This window comes from Cavia porcellus, unplaced genomic scaffold (genome assembly GCF_034190915.1).
Source record: "Cavia porcellus strain 051 isolate PalLab524CR breed Dunkin Hartley unplaced genomic scaffold, mCavPor4.1 scaffold_39, whole genome shotgun sequence".
Classification (NCBI taxonomy): domain Eukaryota; kingdom Metazoa; phylum Chordata; class Mammalia; order Rodentia; family Caviidae; genus Cavia; species Cavia porcellus.
Window position 1 is genome coordinate 8,336,587 of NW_026947522.1, and position 19,640 is coordinate 8,356,226.

Here is a 19,640-nt window from a genome sequence, read left to right on the forward strand (position 1 = left end):
AAACCTATCCTACATTGCCACTGCATGTTCCCTGATGTCCCCATGCTGACCACCCCGCGGTGCTTTTCTCCATCCTACATTGCCACTCACTGCCTATCCTAATTCAGACCCTCCGATTCACACCACCCCGTGATGTTTTTCTCACTCCTACTAGTGAATGTAATGTAACACACACCCATACAATGCGCACCACCGCGTGATGTTTTTCTCACTCCTACTAGTGAATGTAATGTAACACACACCCATACAATGCGCACCACCCCGTGATGTTTTTCAGAAACCTATCCTACATTGCCACTGCATGTTCCATGACCTCCCCATTCTGACCACCCCGCGGGGCTTTTCCCCATCCTACATTGCAACTCACTGCCTATTCTAATTCAGACGCTCTGATTCACACCACCCCGTGATGTTTTTCTAACTCCTACTAGTGAATGTAATGTAACACAAACCCATACAATGCGCACCACCCCGTGATGTTTTGCTCACTCCTACTAGTGAATGTAATGTAACACACACACATACAATGCGCACCACCCCTGATGTTTTTCTCACTCCTACTAGTGAATGTAATGTAACACACACCCATACAATGCGCACCACCCTGTGATGTTATTCTCACTCCTACTAGTGAATGTAATGTAACACACACCCATACAATGCGCACCACCGCGTGATGATTTTCTCACTCCGACTAGTGAATGTAATGTAACACACACCCATACAATGCGCACCACCCCGTGATGTTTTTCTCACTCCTACTAGTGAATGTAATGTAACACACACCCATACAATGTGCACCACCCCGCGATGTTTTTCAGAAAGCTATCCTACATTGCCACTGCATGTTCCATGACCTCCCCATTCTGACCACCCCGCGGTGCTTTTCTCCATCCTACATTGCCACTCACTGCCTATCCTAATTCAAACCCTCCAATTCACACCACCTCGTGATGTTTTTCTCACTCCTACTAGTGAATGTAATGTAACACACAACCATACAATGCGCACCACCCCGTGATGTTTTTCAGAAACCTATCTTACATTGCTATTGCATATTCCCTGACCTCCCCATGCTAACCACCCCGCGGTGCTTTTCTCCATCCTACATTGCCACTCACTGCCTATCCTAATTGAGGCCCTGCGATTCACACCACCCCGTGATGTTTTTCTCACTCCTACTAGTGAATGTAATGTAACACACACCCATACAATGCGCACTACCCCGTGATGTTTTTCTCACTCCTACTAGTGAATGTAATGTAACACACACCCATACAATGTGCACCACCCCGCGATGTTTTTCAGAAACCTATCCTATATTGCCACAGCATGTTCCCTGACCTCCCCATGCTGACCACCCTGCGGTGCTTTTCTCCATCCTACATTGCCACTCACTGCCTATCCTAATTCAGACCCTCCAATTCACACCACCCCGTGATGTTTTTCTCACTCCTACTAGTGAATGTAATGTAACACACACCCATACAATGTGCATCACCCCGTGATATTTTTCAGAAAACTATCGTTCCTTGCCACTGCATGTTCCCTGACCTCCCCATGCTGACCACCCCGTGGTGCTTTTCTCCATCCTACATTGCCACTCACTGCCTATCCTAATTCAGACCCTCCGATTCACACCACCCCGTGATGTTTTTCTCACTCCTACTAGTGAATGTAATGTAACACACACCCATACAATGCGCACCACCCCGCGATATTTTTCAGAAACCTATCCTACATTGCCACTGCATGTTACCTGACATCCCCATGCTGACCACACCGCGGTGCTTTTCTCCATCCTACATTGCCACTCACTGCCTATACTAATTCAGACCCTCCGATTCACACCACCCCGTGATGTTTTTCTCACTCCTACTAGTGAATGTAATGTAACACACACCCATACAATGCGCACCACCGCGTGATGTTTTTCTCACTCCTACTAGTGAATGTAATGTAACACACACCCATGCAATGCGCACCACCCCGTGATGTTTTTCTCACTCCTACTAGTGAATGTAATGTAACACACACCCATACAATGCGCACCACCCCGCGATGTTTTTCAGAAACCTATCCTACATTGCCACTGCATGTTCCCTGAGCTCCCCATTCTGACCAGCCCGCGGTGCTTTTCTCCATCCTACATTGCCACTCACTGCCTATCCTAATTCAGACCCTGCGATTCACACCACCCCGTGATGTTTTTCTCACTCCTACTAGTGAATGTAATGTAACACACACCCATACAATGCGCACCACCCCGTGATGATTTTCTCACTCCTACTAGTGAATCTAATGGAACACACAACCATACAATGCGCACCACCCGCGATGTTTTTCAGAAACCTATCCTACATTGCCATTGCATGTTCCCTGACCTCCCCTTGCTGACCACCCCGCGGTGCTTTTCTCCATCCTACATTGCCACTCACTGCCTATCATAATTCAGACCCTGCAATTCACACCACCCCATGATGTTTTTCTCACTCCTACTAGTGAATGTAATGTAACACACACCCATACAATGCGCACCACCCCGTGATGTTTTCCTCACTCCTACTAGTGAATGTAATGTAACACACACCCATACAATGCGCACCACCCCGCGATGTTTTTCAGAAACCTATCCTACATTGCCAATGCATGTTCCCTGACCTCCCCATGCTGACCACCCCGGGGTGCTTTTCTCCATCCGACATTGCCACTCACTGCCTATCCTAAATCAGACCCTCCGATTCACACCACCCCGTGATGTTTTTCTCACTCCTACTAGTGAATGTTATGTAACACACACCCATACAATGTGCACCACCCAGCGATATTTTTCAGAAACCTATCCTACATTGCCACTGCATGTTCCCTGATGTCCCCATGCTGACCACCCCGCGGTGCTTTTCTCCATCCTACATTGCCACTCACTGCCTATCCTAATTCAGACCCTCCGATTCACACCACCCCGTGATGTTTTTCTCACTCCTACAAGTGAATGTAATGTAACACACACCCATACAATGCGCAACGCCCCGCGATAGTTTTCAGAAAAATATCCTACATTGCCACTGCATGTTCCCTGACCTGGCCATGCTGACCACCCCGCGGGGCTTTTCTCCTTCCTTCAGTGCCACTCACTGCCTATCCTAATTCAGACCCTCCGATTCACACCACCCCGTGATGTTTTTCTCACTCCTACTAGTGAATGTAATGTAACACACACCCATACAATGCGCACCACCGCGTGATTTTTTTCTCACTCCTACTAGTGAATGTAATGTAACACACACCCATACAATGCGCACCACCCCGTGATGTTTTTCTCACTCCTACTAGTGAATGTAATGTAACACACACCCATACAATGCGCACCACCCCGCGATGTTTCTCAGAAACCTATCCTATATTGCCACTGCATGTTCCATGACCTCCCCATTCTGACCACCGCGCGCTGCTTTTCTCCATCCTACATTGCCACTCACTGCCTATCCTAATTCAGACGCTCTGATTCACACCACCCCGTGATGTTTTTCTCACTCCTACTAGTGAATGTGAATGTAACACACACCCATACTATGCGCACCACCCCGCGATGTTTTTCAGAAACCTATCCTACTTTGCCATTGCATGTTCCCTGACCTCCCCATGCTGACGGACCCACGGTGCTTTTCTCCATCCTTCATTGCCACTCACTGCCTATCCTAATTCAGACCCTCCAATTCACACCTCCACGTGATGTTTTTCTCACTCCTACTAGTGAATGTAATGTAACACACAACCATACAATGCGCACCACCCCGCGATGTTTTTCAGAAACCTATCCTACATTGCCATTGCATGTTCCCTGACCTCCCCATGCTGACGACCCCGCGGTGCTTTTCTCCATCCTTCATTGCCACTCACTGCCTATCCTAATTCAGACCCTCCGATTCACACCACCCCGTGATGTTTTTCTCACTCCTACTAGTGAATGTAATGCAACACACACCCATACAATGCGCACCACCACGCGATATTTTTCAGAAACCTATCCTACATTGCCACTGCATGTTCCCTGACGTCCCCATGCTGACCTCCCCGCAGTGCTTTTCTCCATCCTACATTGCCACTCACTGCCTATCCTAATTCAGGCCCTGCGATTCACACCACCCCGTGATGTTTTTCTCACTCCTACTAGTGAATGTAATGTAACGCACACCCATACAATGCGCACCACCCCGTGATATTTTTCTCACTCCTACTAGTGAATGTAATGTAACAGACACCCATACAATGCGCACCATCCCGCGATGTTTTTCAGAAACTTATCCTACATTGCCACTGCATGTTCCCTGACGTCCCCATGCTGACCACCCCGCGGTGCTTTTCTCCATCCTTCATTGCCACTCACTGCCTATCCTAATTCAGACCCTCCGATTCACACAACCCCGTGATGTTTTTCTCACTCCTACTGGTGAATATAACGTAACACACACCCATACAATGCGCAGCACCCCGCGATATTTTTCAAAAACCTATCCTACATTGCCACTGCATGTTCCCTGACCTCCCCATGCTGACCACCCCGCGGTGCTTTTCTGCATCCTACATTGCCACTCACTGCCTATCCTAATTCAGACCCTCCGATTCACACCACCCCGTGATGTTTTTCTCACTCCTATTAGTGAATGTAATGTAACACACACCCATACCATGCGCACTACCCCGTGATGTTTTTCTCACTCCTACTAGTGAATGTAATGTAACACAAACCCATACAATGCGCACCACCCTGCGATGATTTTCTGAAAACTATCCTACATTGCCACTGCAAGTTCCCTGACCTCCCCATGCTGACCAGCCCGCGGTGCTTTTCTCCATCCGACATTGCCACTCACTGCCTATCCTAAATCAGACCCTCCGATTCACACCACCCCGTGATGTTTTTCTCACTCCTACTAGTGAATGTTATGTAACACACACCCATACAATGTGAACCATCACGCGATGTTTTTCAGAAACCTATCCTACATTGCCACTGCATGTTCCCTGACGTCCCCATGCTGACCACCCTGCGGTGCTTTTCTCCATCCTACATTGACACTCACTGCCTATCCTAATTCAGACCCTCCGATTCACACCACCCCGTGATGTTTTTCTCACTCCTACTAGTGAATGTAATGTAACACACACCCATACAATGCGCACCACCCCGCGATGTTTTTCAGAAACCTATCCTACATTGCCAATGCATGTTCCCTGACCTCCCCATGCTGACCACCCCGCGGTGCTTTTCTCCATCCGACATTGCCACTCACTGCCTATCCTAAATCAGACCCTCCGATTCACACCACGCCGTGATGTTTTTCTCACTCCTACTAGTGAATGTTATGTAACACACACCCATACAATGCGCACCACCCGCGATATTTTTCAGAAAAATATCCTAAATTGCCACTGCATGATCCCTGACCTGGCCATGCTGACCACCCCGCGGTGCTTTTCTCCATCCTACATTGCCACTCACTGCCTATCCTAATTCAGACACTCCGATTCACACCACCCGTGATGTTTTTCTCACTCCTACTAGTGAATGTAATGTAACACACACCCATACAATGCGCAACACCGCGTGATGTTTTTCTCACTCCTACTAGTGAATGTAATGTAACACACACCCATACAATGCGCAACACCGCTTGATGTTTTTCTCACTCCTACTAGTGAATGTAATGTAACACACACCCATAAAATGCGCACCACCCCGCGATGTTTTTCAGAAAGCTATCCTACATTGCCACTGCATGTTCCATGACCTCCCCATTCTGACCACCCCGCGGTGCTTTTCTCCATCCTACATTGCCACTCACTGCCTATCCTAATTCAGACCCTGCGATTCTCACCACGCCGTGATGTTTTTCTCACTCCTACTAGTGAATATAATGTAACACACACCCATACAACGCGCACCACCCCGTGATGTTTTTCTCACTCCTACTAGTGAATGCAATGTAACACACAACCATACAATGCGCACCACCCCGCGATGATTTTCAGAAACCTATCCTACATTGCCATTGCATGTTCCCTGCCCTTCCCATGCTGACCACCCCACGGTGCTTTTCTCCATCATACATTGCACTCACTGCCTATCCTAATTCAGACCCTGTGATTCACACCACCCCGTGATGTTTTTCTCACTCCTACTAGTGAATGCAATGTAACACACACCCATACAATGCGCACCACGCCGTGATGATTTTCTCAATCCTAGTAGTGAATGTAATGTAACACACACCCATACAAAGCGCATCACCCCGTGATGTTTTTCTCACTCCTACTAGTGAATGTAATGTAACACACACCCATACAATGCGCACCACCCCGTGATGTTTTTCTCACTCCTACTAGTGAATGTAATGTAACACACACCCATACAATGCGCACCACCCCGCGATTTATTTCAGAAACCTATCCTACTTTGCCACTGCATGTTCCATGACCTCCCCATTCTGACCAGCCCGCGGTGCTTTTCTCCATCCTACATTGCCACTCACTGCCTATCCTAATTCAGACCCTGCGATTCACACCACCCCGTGATGTTTTTCTCACTCCTACTAGTGAATGTAATGTAACACACACCCATACAATGCGCACCAACTCGTGATGTTTTTCTCACTCCTACTAGTGAATGTAATGTAACACACAACCATACAATGCGCACAACCCCGCGATGTTTTTCAGAAACCTATCCTACATTGCCATTGCATGTTCCCTGACCTCCCCATGCTGACCACCCCGCGGTGCTTTTCTCCATCCTACTTTGCCACTCACTGCCTATCCTAATTCAGACCCTGCGATTCACACCACCCCGTGATGTTTTTCTCACTCCTACTAATGAATGTAATGTAACACACACCCATACAATGCGCACCACCCCGTGATGTTTTTCTCACTCCTACTAGTGAATGTAATGTAACACACACCCATACAATGTGCACCACCCCGCGATATTTTTCTGAAACCTATCCAACATTGCCACTGCATGTTCCCTGACGTCCCCATGCTGACCACCCCGCGGTGCTTTTCTCCATCCTACATTGCCACTCACTGCCTATCCTAATTCAGACCCTCCGATTCACACCTCCCCGTGATGTTTTTCTCACTCCTACTAGTGAATGTAATGTAACACACACCCATACAATGCGCACCACCGCGTGATGTTTTTCTCACTCCTACTAGTGAATGTAATGTAACACACACCCATACAATGCGCACCACCCCGCGATGTTTTTCAGAAACCTATCCTACATTGCCACTGCATGTTCCATGATCTCCCCATTCTGACCACCCCGCGGTGCTTTTCTCCATCCTACATTGCCACTCACTGCCTATCCTAATTCAGACCCTCCGAATCACAACACCCCGTGATGTTTTTCTCACTCCTACTAGTGAATGTAATGTAACACACACCCATAAAATGCGCACCACCTCGTGATGTTTTTCTCACTCCTACTTGTGAATGTAATGTAACACATACCCATACAAGGCGCACCACCCCGCGATGTTTTTCAGAAACCTATCCTACATTGCTACTGCATGTTCCCTGACCTCCCCATGCTGACCACCCCGCGGTGCTTTTCTCCATCCTACATTGCTACTCACTGCCTATTCTAATTCAGACCCTCCGATTCACACCACCCCTTGATGTTTTTCTCACTCCTACTAGTGAATGTAATGTAACACACACCCATACAATGCGCACCACCCCGCGATATTTTTCAGAAACCTATCCTACATTGCCACTGCATGTTCCCTGACCTCCCCATGCTGACCACCCCGCGGTGCTTTTCTCCATCCTGCATTGCCACTCACTGCCTATCCTAATTCAGACCCTCCGATTCACAGCACCCCGTGATATTTTTCTCACTCCTACTAGTGAATGTAATGTAACACACACCCATACAATGTGCACCACCCCGTGAAGTTTTTCAGAAAACTATCGTTCATTGCCACTGCATGTTCCCTGACCTCCCCATGCTGACCACCCCACGGTGCTTTTCTCCATCCTACATTGCCACTCTCTGCCCATCCTAATTCAGACACTCCGATTCACACCATCCCGTGATGTTTTTCTCACTCCTACTAGTGAATGTAATGTAACACACACCCATACAATGCGCACAACCCCGCGATATTTTTCAGAAACCTATCCTACATTGCCACTGCATGTTCCCTGACCTCCCCATGCTGACCACACCGCGGTGCTTTTCTCCATCCAACATTGCAACTCACTGCCTATACTAATTCAGACCCTCCGATTCACACCACCCCGTGATGATTTTCTCACTCCTTCTAGTGAATGTAATGTAACACACACCCATACAATGCGCACCACCGCGTGATGTTTTTCTCACTCCTACTAGTGAATGTAATGTAACACACACCCATGCAATGTGCACCACCCCGTGATGTTTTTCTCACTCCTACTAGTGAATGTAATGTAACACACACCCATACAATGCGCACCACCCCGCGATGTTTTTCAGAAACCTATCCTACATTGCCACTGCATGTTCCCTGAGCTCCCCATTGTGACCAGCCCGCGGTGCTTTTCTCCATCCTACATTGCCACTCACTGCCTATCCTAATTCAGACCCTGCGATTCACACCACCCCGTGATGTTTTTCTCACTCCTACTAGTGAATGTAATGTAACACACACCCATACAATGCGCTCCACCCCGTGATGTTTTTCTCACTCCTACTAGTGAATCTAATGTAACACACAACCATACAATGCGCACCACCCCGCGATGTTTTTCAGAAACCTATCCTACATTGCCATTGCATGTTCCCTGACCTCCCCATGCTGACCACCCCGTGGTGCTTTTCTCCATCCTACATTGCCACTCACTGCCTATCATAATTCAGACCCTGCGATTCACACCACCCCGTGATGTTTTTCTCACTCCTACTAGTGAATGTAATGTAACACACACCCATGCAATGCGCACCACCCCGTGATGTTTTCCTCACTCCTACTAGTGAATGTAATGTAACACACACCCATACAATGCGCACCACCCCGCGATGTTTTTCAGAAACCTGTCCTACATTGTCAATGCATGTTCCCTGACCTCCCCATGCTGACCACCCCGGGGTGCTTTTCTCCATCCGACATTGCCACTCACTGCCTATCCTAAATCAGACCCTCCGATTCACACCACACCGTGATGTTTTTCTCACTCCTACTAGTGAATGTTATGTAACACACACCCATACAATGTGCACCACCCAGCGATATTTTTCAGAAACATATCCTACATTGCCACTGCATGTTCCCTGACCTGGCCATGCTGACCACCCCGCGGGGCTTTTCTCCTTCCTACAGTGTCACTCACTGCCTATCCTAATTCAGACCCTCCGATTCACACCACCCCGTGATGTTTTTCTCACTCCTACTAGTGAATGTAATGTAACACACACCCATACAATGAGCACCACCGCGTGATTTTTTTCTCACTCCTACTAGTGAATTTAATGTAACACACACCCATACAATGCACACCACCCCGTGATGTTTTTCTCACTCCTACTAGTGAATGTAATGTAACACACACCCATACAATGCGCACCACCCCGCGATGTTTTTCAGAAACCTATCCTATATTGCCACTGCATGTTCCATGACCTCCCCATTCTGACCACCGCGCGGTGCTTTTCTCCATCCTACATTTCCACTCACTGCCTATCCTAATTCAGACGCTCTGATTCACACCACCCCGTGATGTTTTTCTCACTCCTCCTAGTGAATGTAATGTAACACAAACCCATACAATGCGCACCACCCCGTGATGTTTTGCTCACTCCTACTAGTGAATGTAATGTAACACACACACGTACAATGCGCACCACCCCGTGATGTTTTTCTGACTCCTACTAGTGAATGTGAATGTAACACACACCCATACTATGCGCACCACCCCGCGATGTTTTTCAGAAACTTATCCTACTTTGCCATTGCATGTTCCCTGACCTCCCCATATTGACGGACCCGCGGTGCTTTTCTCCATCCTTCATTGCCACTCACTGCCTATCCTAATTCAGACCCTCCAATTCACACCACCACGTGATGTTTTTCTCACTCCTACTAGTGAATGTAATGTAACACACAACCATACAATGCGCACCACCCCGCGATGTTTTTCAGAAACCTATCCTACATTGCCATTGCATGTTCCCTGACCTCCCCATGCTGACCACCCCGCGGTGCTTTTCTCCATCCTACATTGCCACTCACTGCCTATCCTAATTCAGACCCTCCGATTCACACCACCCCGTGATGTTTTTCTCACTCCTACTACTGAATGTAATGTAACACACACCCATACAATGCGCACCACCCCGCGATATTTTTCAGAATCCTATCCTACATTGCCACTGCATGTTCCCTTACGTCCCCATGCTGACCACCCCGCGGTGCTTTTCTCCATCCTACATTGCCACTCACTGCCTATCCTAATTCAGGCCCTGCGATTCACACCACCCCGTGATGTTTTTCTCACTCCTACTAGTGAATGTAATGTAACACACACCCATACAATGCGCACTACCCCGTGATGTTTTTCTCACTCCGACTAGTGAATGTAATGTAACACACACCCATACAATGCGCACCACCCCGCGATGTTTTTCATAAACCTATCCTATATTGCCACTGCATGTTCCCTGACCTCCCCATGCTGACCACCCCACGGTGCTTTTCTCCATCCTACATTGCCACTCACGGCCTATCCTAATTCAGACCCTCCGATTCACACCACCCCGTGATGTTTTTCTCACTCCTACTAGTGAATGTAATGTAACACACACCCATACAATGCGCACCAACCCGCGATATTTTTCAGAAACCTATCCTACATTGCCAATGCATGTTCCCTGACCTCCCCATGCTGACCACACTCGGTGCTTTTCTCCATGCTACATTGCCACTCACTGCCTATACTAATTCAGACCCTCTGATTCACACCACCCCGTGATGTTTTTCTCACTCCTACTAGTGAATGTAATGTAACACACACCCATACAATGCGCACCACACCGTGATATTTTTCTCACTCCTACTGGTGAATGTAATGTAACAGACACCCATACAATGCGCACCATCCCGCGATGTTTTTCAGAAACTTATCCTACATTGCCACTGCATGTTCCCTGACGTCCCCATGCTGACCACCCCGCGGTGCTTTTCTCCATCCTTCATTGCCACTCACTGCCTATCCTAATTCAGACCCTCCGATTCACACAACCCCGTGATGTTTTTCTCACTCCTACTAGTGAATGTAATGTAACACACACCCATACAATGCGCAGTACCCCGCGATATTTTTCAAAAACCTATCCTACATTGCCACTGCATGTTCCCTGACCTCCCCATGCTGACCACACCGCGGTGCTTTTCTCCATCCTACATTGCCACTCACTGCCTATCCTAATTCAGACCCTCCGATTCACACCACCCCGTGATGTTTTTCTCACTCCTACTAGTGAATGTAATGTAACACACACCCATACAATGCGCACTACCCCGTGATGTTTTTCTCACTCCTACTAGTGAATGTAATGTAACACAAACCCATACAATGCGCACCACCCCGCGATGATTTTCAGAAAACTATCCTACATTGCCACTGCATGTTCCCTGACCTCCCCATGCTGACCACCCCGCGGTGCTTTTCTCCATCCTACATTGCCACTCACTGCCTATCCTAATTCAGACCCTGCGATTCACACCTCCCGTGATGTTTTTCTCACTCCTACTAGTGAATGTAATGTAACACACACCCATACAATGCGCACCACCCCGTGATATTTTTCTCACTCCTACTAGTGAATGTAATGTAACACACACCCATACAATGCGCACCACCCCGCGATGTTTTTCAGAAACCTATCCTATATTGCCACTGCATGTTCCCTGACCTCCCCATGCTGACCACCCCGCGGTGCTTTTCTCCATCCTACATTGCCACTCACTGCCTATCCTAATTCAGACCCTCCGATTCACACCACCCCGTGATGTTTTTCTCACTCCTACTAGTGAATGTAATGTAACACACACCCATACAATTCGCACCACGCCGCGATGTTTTTCAGAAACCTATCGTACATTGCCACTGCATGTTCCATGATCTCCCCATTCTGACCACCCCGCGGTGCTTTTCTCCATCCTACATTGCCACTCACTGCCTATCCTAATTCAGACCCTCCGATTCAAACCACCCCGTGATGTTTTTCTCACTCCTACTAGTGAATGTAATGTAACACACACCCATACAATGCGCACCACCCCGTGATGTTTTTCTCACTCCTACTTGTGAATGTAATGTAACACATACCCATACAATGCGCACCACCCCGCGATGTTTTTCAGAAACCTATCCTACATTGCCACTGCATGTTCCCTGACCTCCCCATGCTGACCACCCCGCGGTGCTTTTCTCTATCCTACATTGCTACTCACAGCCTATTCGAATTCAGACCCTCCGATTCACACCACACCGTGATGTTTTTCTCACTCCTACTAGTGAATGTAATGTAACACACACCCATACAATGCGCACCACCCCGCGATATTTTTCAGAAACCTATCCTACATTGCCACTGCATGTTCCCTGACCTCCCCATGCTGACCACCCCGCGGTGCTTTTCTCCATCCTACATTGCCACTCACTGCCTATCCTAATTCAGACCCTCCGATTCACACCACCCCGTGATATTTTTCTCACTGCTACTGGTGAATGTAATGTAACACACACCCATACAATGTGCACCACAACGTGATGTTTTTCAGAAAACTATCGTTCATTGCCACTGCATGTTCCCTGACCTCCACATGCTGACCACCCCACGTTGCTTTTCTCCATCCTATATTGCCACTCTCTGCCCATCCTAATTTAGACCCTCCGATTCACACCATCCCGTGATGTTTTTCTCACTCCTACTAGTGAATGTAATGTAACACACACCCATACAATGCGCACAACCCCGCGATATTTTTCAGAAACCTATCCTACATTGCCACTGCATGTTCCCTGACCTCCCCATGCTGACCACACCGCGGTGCTTTTCTCCATCCTACATTGCAACTCACTGCCTATACTAATTCAGACCCTCCGATTCACACCACCCCGTGATGATTTTCTCACTCCTTCTAGTGAATGTAATGTAACACACACCCATACAATGCGCACCACCGCGTGATGTTTTTCTCACTCCTAATAGTGAATGTAATGTAACACACACCCATACAATGTGCACCACCCCGTGATGTTTTTCTCACTCCTACGAGTGAATGTAATGTAACACACACCCATACAATGCGCACCACACCGCGATGTATTTCAGAGACCTATCCTATATTGCCACTGCATGTTCCATGACCTCCCCATTCTGACCACCCCGCGGTGCTTTTCTCCATCCTACATTGCCCCTCACTGCCTATCCTAATTCAGACCCTGCGATTCACACCACCCCGTGATGTTTTTCTCACTCCTACTACTGAATGTAATGTAACACACACCCATACAATGCGCACCATCTCGTGATGTTTTTCTCACTCCTACTAGTGAATGTAATGTAACACACAACCATACAATGCGCACCACCCCGCGATGTTTTTCAGAAACCTATCCTACATTGCCATTGCATGTTCCCTGACCTCCCCGTGCTGACCACCCCGCGGTGCTTTTCTCCATCCTACTTTGCCACTCACTGCCTATCCTAATTCAGACCCTGCGATTCACACCAGGCCGTGATATTTTTCTCACTCCTACTAGTGAATGTAATGTAACACACACACATACAATGCGCACCAACCCGCGATATTTTTCAGAAACCTATCCTACATTGCCACTGCATGTTCCCTGACCTCCCCATGCTGACCACACTCGGTGCTTTTCTCCATGCTACATTGCCACTCACTGCCTATACTAATTCAGAACCTCCGATTCACACCACCCCGTGATGTTTTTCTCACTCCTACTAGTGAATGTAATGTAACACACACCCATACAATGCGCACCACCCCGTGATATTTTTCTCACTCCTACTAGTGAATGTAATGTAACAGACACCCATACAATGCGCACCATCCCGCGATGTTTTTCAGAAACTTATCCTACATTGCCAATGCATGTTCCCTGACGTCCCCATGCTGACCACCCCGCGGTGCTTTTCTCCATCCTTCATTGCCACTCACTGCCTATCCTAATTCAGACCCTCCGATTCACACAACCCCGTGATGTTTTTCTCACTCCTACTAGTGAATGTAATGTAACACACACCCATACAATGCGCAGCACCCCGCAATGTTTTTCAAAAACCTATCCTACATTGCCACTGCATGTTCCCTGACCTCCCCATGCTGACCACCCCGCGGTGCTTTTCTCCATCCTACATTGCCACTCACTGCCTACCTAATTCAGACCCTCCGATTCACACCACCCCGTGATGTTTTTCTCACTCCTACTAGTGAATGTAATGTAACACACACCCATACAATGCGCACTACCCCGTGATGTTTTTCTCACTCCTACTAGTGAATGTAATGTAACACAAACCCATACAATGCGCACCACCCCGCGATGATTTTCAGAAAACTATCCTACATTGCCACTGCATGTTCCCTGACCTCCCCATGCTGACCACCCCGCGGTGCTTTTCTCCATCCTACATTGCCACTCACTGCCTATCCTAATTCAGACCCTGCGATTCACACCTCCCGTGATGTTTTTCTCACTCCTACTAGTGAATGTAATGTAACACACACCCATACAATGCGCACCACCCCGCGATGTTTTTCAGAAACCTATCCTATATTGCCACTGCATGTTCCCTGACCTCCCCATGCTGACCACCCCGCGGTGCTTTTCTCCATCCTACATTGCCACTCACTGCCTATCCTAATTCAGACCCTCCGATTCACACCACCCCGTGATGTTTTTCTCACTCCTACTAGTGAATGTAATGTAACACACACCCATACAATGCGCCCCACTGCGTGATGTTTTTCTCACTACTACTATTGAATGTAATGTAACACACACCCATACAATGCGCACCACCCCGTGATGTTTTTCTCACTCCTACTTGTGAATGTAATGTAACACATACCCATACAATGCGCACCACCCCGCGATGTTTTTCAGAAACCTATCCTACATTGCCACTGCATGTTCCCTGACCTCCCCATGCTGACCACCCCGCGGTGCTTTTCTCTATCCTACATTGCTACTCACAGCCTATTCGAATTCAGACCCTCCGATTCACACCACACCGTGATGTTTTTCTCACTCCTACTAGTGAATGTAATGTAACACATACCCATACAATGCGCACCACCCTGCGATGTTTTTCAGAAACCTATCCTATATTGCCACTGCATGTTCCATGATCTCCCCATTCTGACCACCCCGCGGTGCTTTTCTCCATCCTACATTGCCACTCACTGCCTATCCTAATTCAGACCCTCCGATTCAAACCACCCCGTGATGTTTTTCTCACTCCTACTAGTGAATGTAATGTAACACACACCCATACAATGCGCACCACCCCGTGATGTTTTTCTCACTCCTACTTGTGAATGTAATGTAACACATACCCATACAATGCGCACCACCCCGCGATGTTTTTCAGAAACCTATCCTACATTGCCACTGCATGTTCCCTGACCTCCCCATGCTGACCACCCCGCGGTGCTTTTCTCTATCCTACATTGCCACTCACTGCCTATCCTAATTCAGACCCTCCGATTCACACCACCCCGTGATGTATTTCTCACTCCTACTAGTGAATGTAATGTAACACACACCCATACAATGCGCACTACCCCGTGATGTTTTTCTCACTCCTACGAGTGAATGTAATGTAACACAAACCCATACAATGCGCACCATCCCGCGATGATTTTCAGAAAACTATCCTACATTGCCACTGCATGTTCCCTGACCTCCCCATGCTGACCACCCCGCGGTGCTTTTCTCCATCCTACATTGCCACTCACTGCCTATCCTAATTCAGACCCTGCGATTCACACCTCCCGTGATATTTTTCTCACTCCTACTAGTGAATGTAATGTAACACACACCCATACAATGCGCACCACCCCGTGATATTTTTCTCACTCCTACTTGTGAATGTAATGTAACACATACCCATACAATGCGCACCACCCTGCGATGTTTTTCAGAAACCTATCCTATATTGCCACTGCATGTTCCCTGACCTCCACATGCTGACCACCCCGCGGTGCTTTTCTCTATCCTACATTGCTACTCACAGCCTATTCGAATTCAGACCCTCCGATTCACACCACACCGTGATGTTTTTCTCACTCCTACTAGTGAATGTAATGTAACACACACCCATACAATGCGCACCACCCCGCGATATTTTTCAGAAACCTATCCTACATTGCCACTGCATGTTCCCTGACCTCCCCATGCTGACCACCCCGCGGTGCTTTTCTCCATCCTACATTGCCACTCACTGCCTATCCTAATTCAGACCCTCCGATTCACACCACCCCGTGATATTTTTCTCACTGCTACTGGTGAATGTAAAGTAACACACACCCATACAATGTGCACCACAACGTGATGTTTTTCAGAAAACTATCGTTCATTGCCACTGCATGTTCCCTGACCTCCACATGCTGACCACCCCACGTTGCTTTTCTCCATCCTATATTGCCACTCTCTGCCCATCCTAATTTAGACCCTCCGATCCACACCATCCCGTGATGTTTTTCTCACTCCTACTAGTGAATGTAATGTAACACACACCCATACAATGCGCACAACCCCGCGATATTTTTCAGAAACCTATCCTACATTGCCACTGCATGTTCCCTGACCTCCCCATGCTGACCACACCGCGGTGCTTTTCTCCATCCTACATTGCAACTCACTGCCTATACTAATTCAGACCCTCCGATTCACACCACCCCGTGATGATTTTCTCACTCCTTCTAGTGAATGTAATGTAACACACACCCATACAATGCGCACCACCGCGTGATGTTTTTCTCACTCCTAATAGTGAATGTAATGTAACACACACCCATACAATGTGCACCACCCCGTGATGTTTTTCTCACTCCTACTAGTGAATGTAATGTAACACACACCCATACAATGCGCACCACACCGCGATGTATTTCAGAGAACTATCCTATATTGCCACTGCATGTTCCATGACCTCCCCATTCTGACCACCCCGCGGTGCTTTTCTCCATCCTACATTGCCCCTCACTGCCTATCCTAATTCAGACCCTGCGATTCACACCACCCCGTGATGTTTTTCTCACTCCTACTACTGAATGTAATGTAACACACACCCATACAATGCGCACCACCCCGTGATATTTTTCTCACTCCTACTAGTGAATGTAATGTAACAGACACCCATACAATGCGCACCATCCCGCGATGTTTTTCAGAAACTTATCCTACATTGCCAATGCATGTTCCCTGACGTCCCCATGCTGACCACCCCGCGGTGCTTTTCTCCATCCTTCATTGCCACTCACTGCCTATCTTAATTCAGACCCTCCGATTCACACAACCCCGTGATGTTTTTCTCACTCCTACTAGTGAATGTAATGTAACACACACCCATACAATGCGCAGCACCCCGCGATGTTTTTCAAAAACCTATCCTACATTGCCACTGCATGTTCCCTGACCTCCCCATGCTGACCACCCCGCGGTGCTTTTCTCCATCCTACATTGCCACTCACTGCCTATCCTAATTCAGACCCTCCGATTCACACCACCCCGTGATGTTTTTCTCACTCCTACTAGTGAATGTAATGTAACACACACCCATACAATGCGCACTACCCCGTGATGTTTTTCTCACTCCTACGAGTGAATGTAATGTAACACAAACCCATAAAATGCGCACCACCCCGCGATGATTTTCAGAAAACTATCCTACATTGCCACTGCATGTTCCCTGACCTCCCCATGCTGACCACCCCGCGGTGCTTTTCTCCATCCTACATTGCCACTCACTGCCTATCCTAATTCAGACCCTGCGATTCACACCTCCCGTGATATTTTTCTCACTCCTACTAGTGAATGTAATGTAACACACACCCATACAATGCGCACCACCCCGTGATATTTTTCTCACTCCTACTAGTGAATGTAATGTAACACACACCCATACAATGCGCACCACCCTGCGATGTTTTTCAGAAACCTATCCTATATTGCCACTGCATGTTCCCTGACCTCCCCATGCTGACCACCCCGCGGTGCTTTTCTCCATCCGACATTGCCACTCACTGCCTATCCTAAATCAGACCCTCCGATTCACACCACCCCGTGATGTTTTTCTCACTCCTACTAGTGAACGTTATGTAACACACACCCATACAATGTGCACCATCACGCGATGTTTTTCAGAAACCTATCCTACATTGCCACTGCATGTTCCCTGACGTCCCCATGCTGACCACCCCGCGGTGCTTTTCTCCATCCTTCATTGCCACTCACTGCCTATCCTAATTCAGACCCTCCGATTCACACAAACCCGTGATGTTTTTCTCACTCCTACTAGTGAATGTAATGTAACACACACCCATACAATGCGCACCATCCCGCGATATTTTTCATAAACCTACCCTACATTGCCACTGCATGTTCCCTGACCTCCCCATGCTGACCACCCCGCGGTGCTTTTCTCCATCCTACATTGCCACTCACTGCCTATCCTAATTCAGACCCTCCGATTCACACCACACCGTGATGTTTTTCTCACTCCTACTAGTGAATGTAATGTAACACACACCCATACAATGCGCAACACCCCGCGATGTTTTTCAGAAACCTATCGTACATTGCCACTGCATGTTCCATGATCTCCCCATTCTGACCACCCCGCGGTGCTTTTCTCCATCCTACATTGTTACTCACTGCCTATCCTAATTCAGACCCTCCGAATCACAACACCCCGTGATGTTTTTCTCACTCCTACTAGTGAATGTAATGTAACATACACCCATACAATGCGCACCACCCCGTGATGTTTTTCTCTATCCTACTAGTGAATGTTATGTAACACACACCCATACAATGTGCACTACCCCGCGATGTTTTTCAGAAACCTATCCTACATTGCCACTGCATGTTCCCTGAACTCCCCATGCTGACCACCCCGCGGTGCTTTTCTCCATCCTACATTGCCACTCACTGCCTATCCTAATTCAGACCCTCCGATTCAAACCACCCCGTGATGTTTTTCTCAATCCTACTAGTGAATGTAATGTAACACACACCCATACAATGCGCACCACCCCGTGATGTTTTTCTCACTCCTACTTGTGAATGTAATGTAACACATACCCATACAATGCGCACCACCCCGCGATGTTTTTCAGAAACCTATCCTACATTGCCACTGCATGTTCCCTGACCTCCCCATGCTGACCACCCCGCGGTGCTTTTCTCCATCCTACATTGCTACTCACTGCCTATTCGAATTCAGACCCTCCGATTCACACCACACCGTGATGTTTTTCTCACTCCTACTAGTGAATGTAATGTAACACACACCCATACAATGCGCACCACCCCGCGATATTTTTCAGAAACC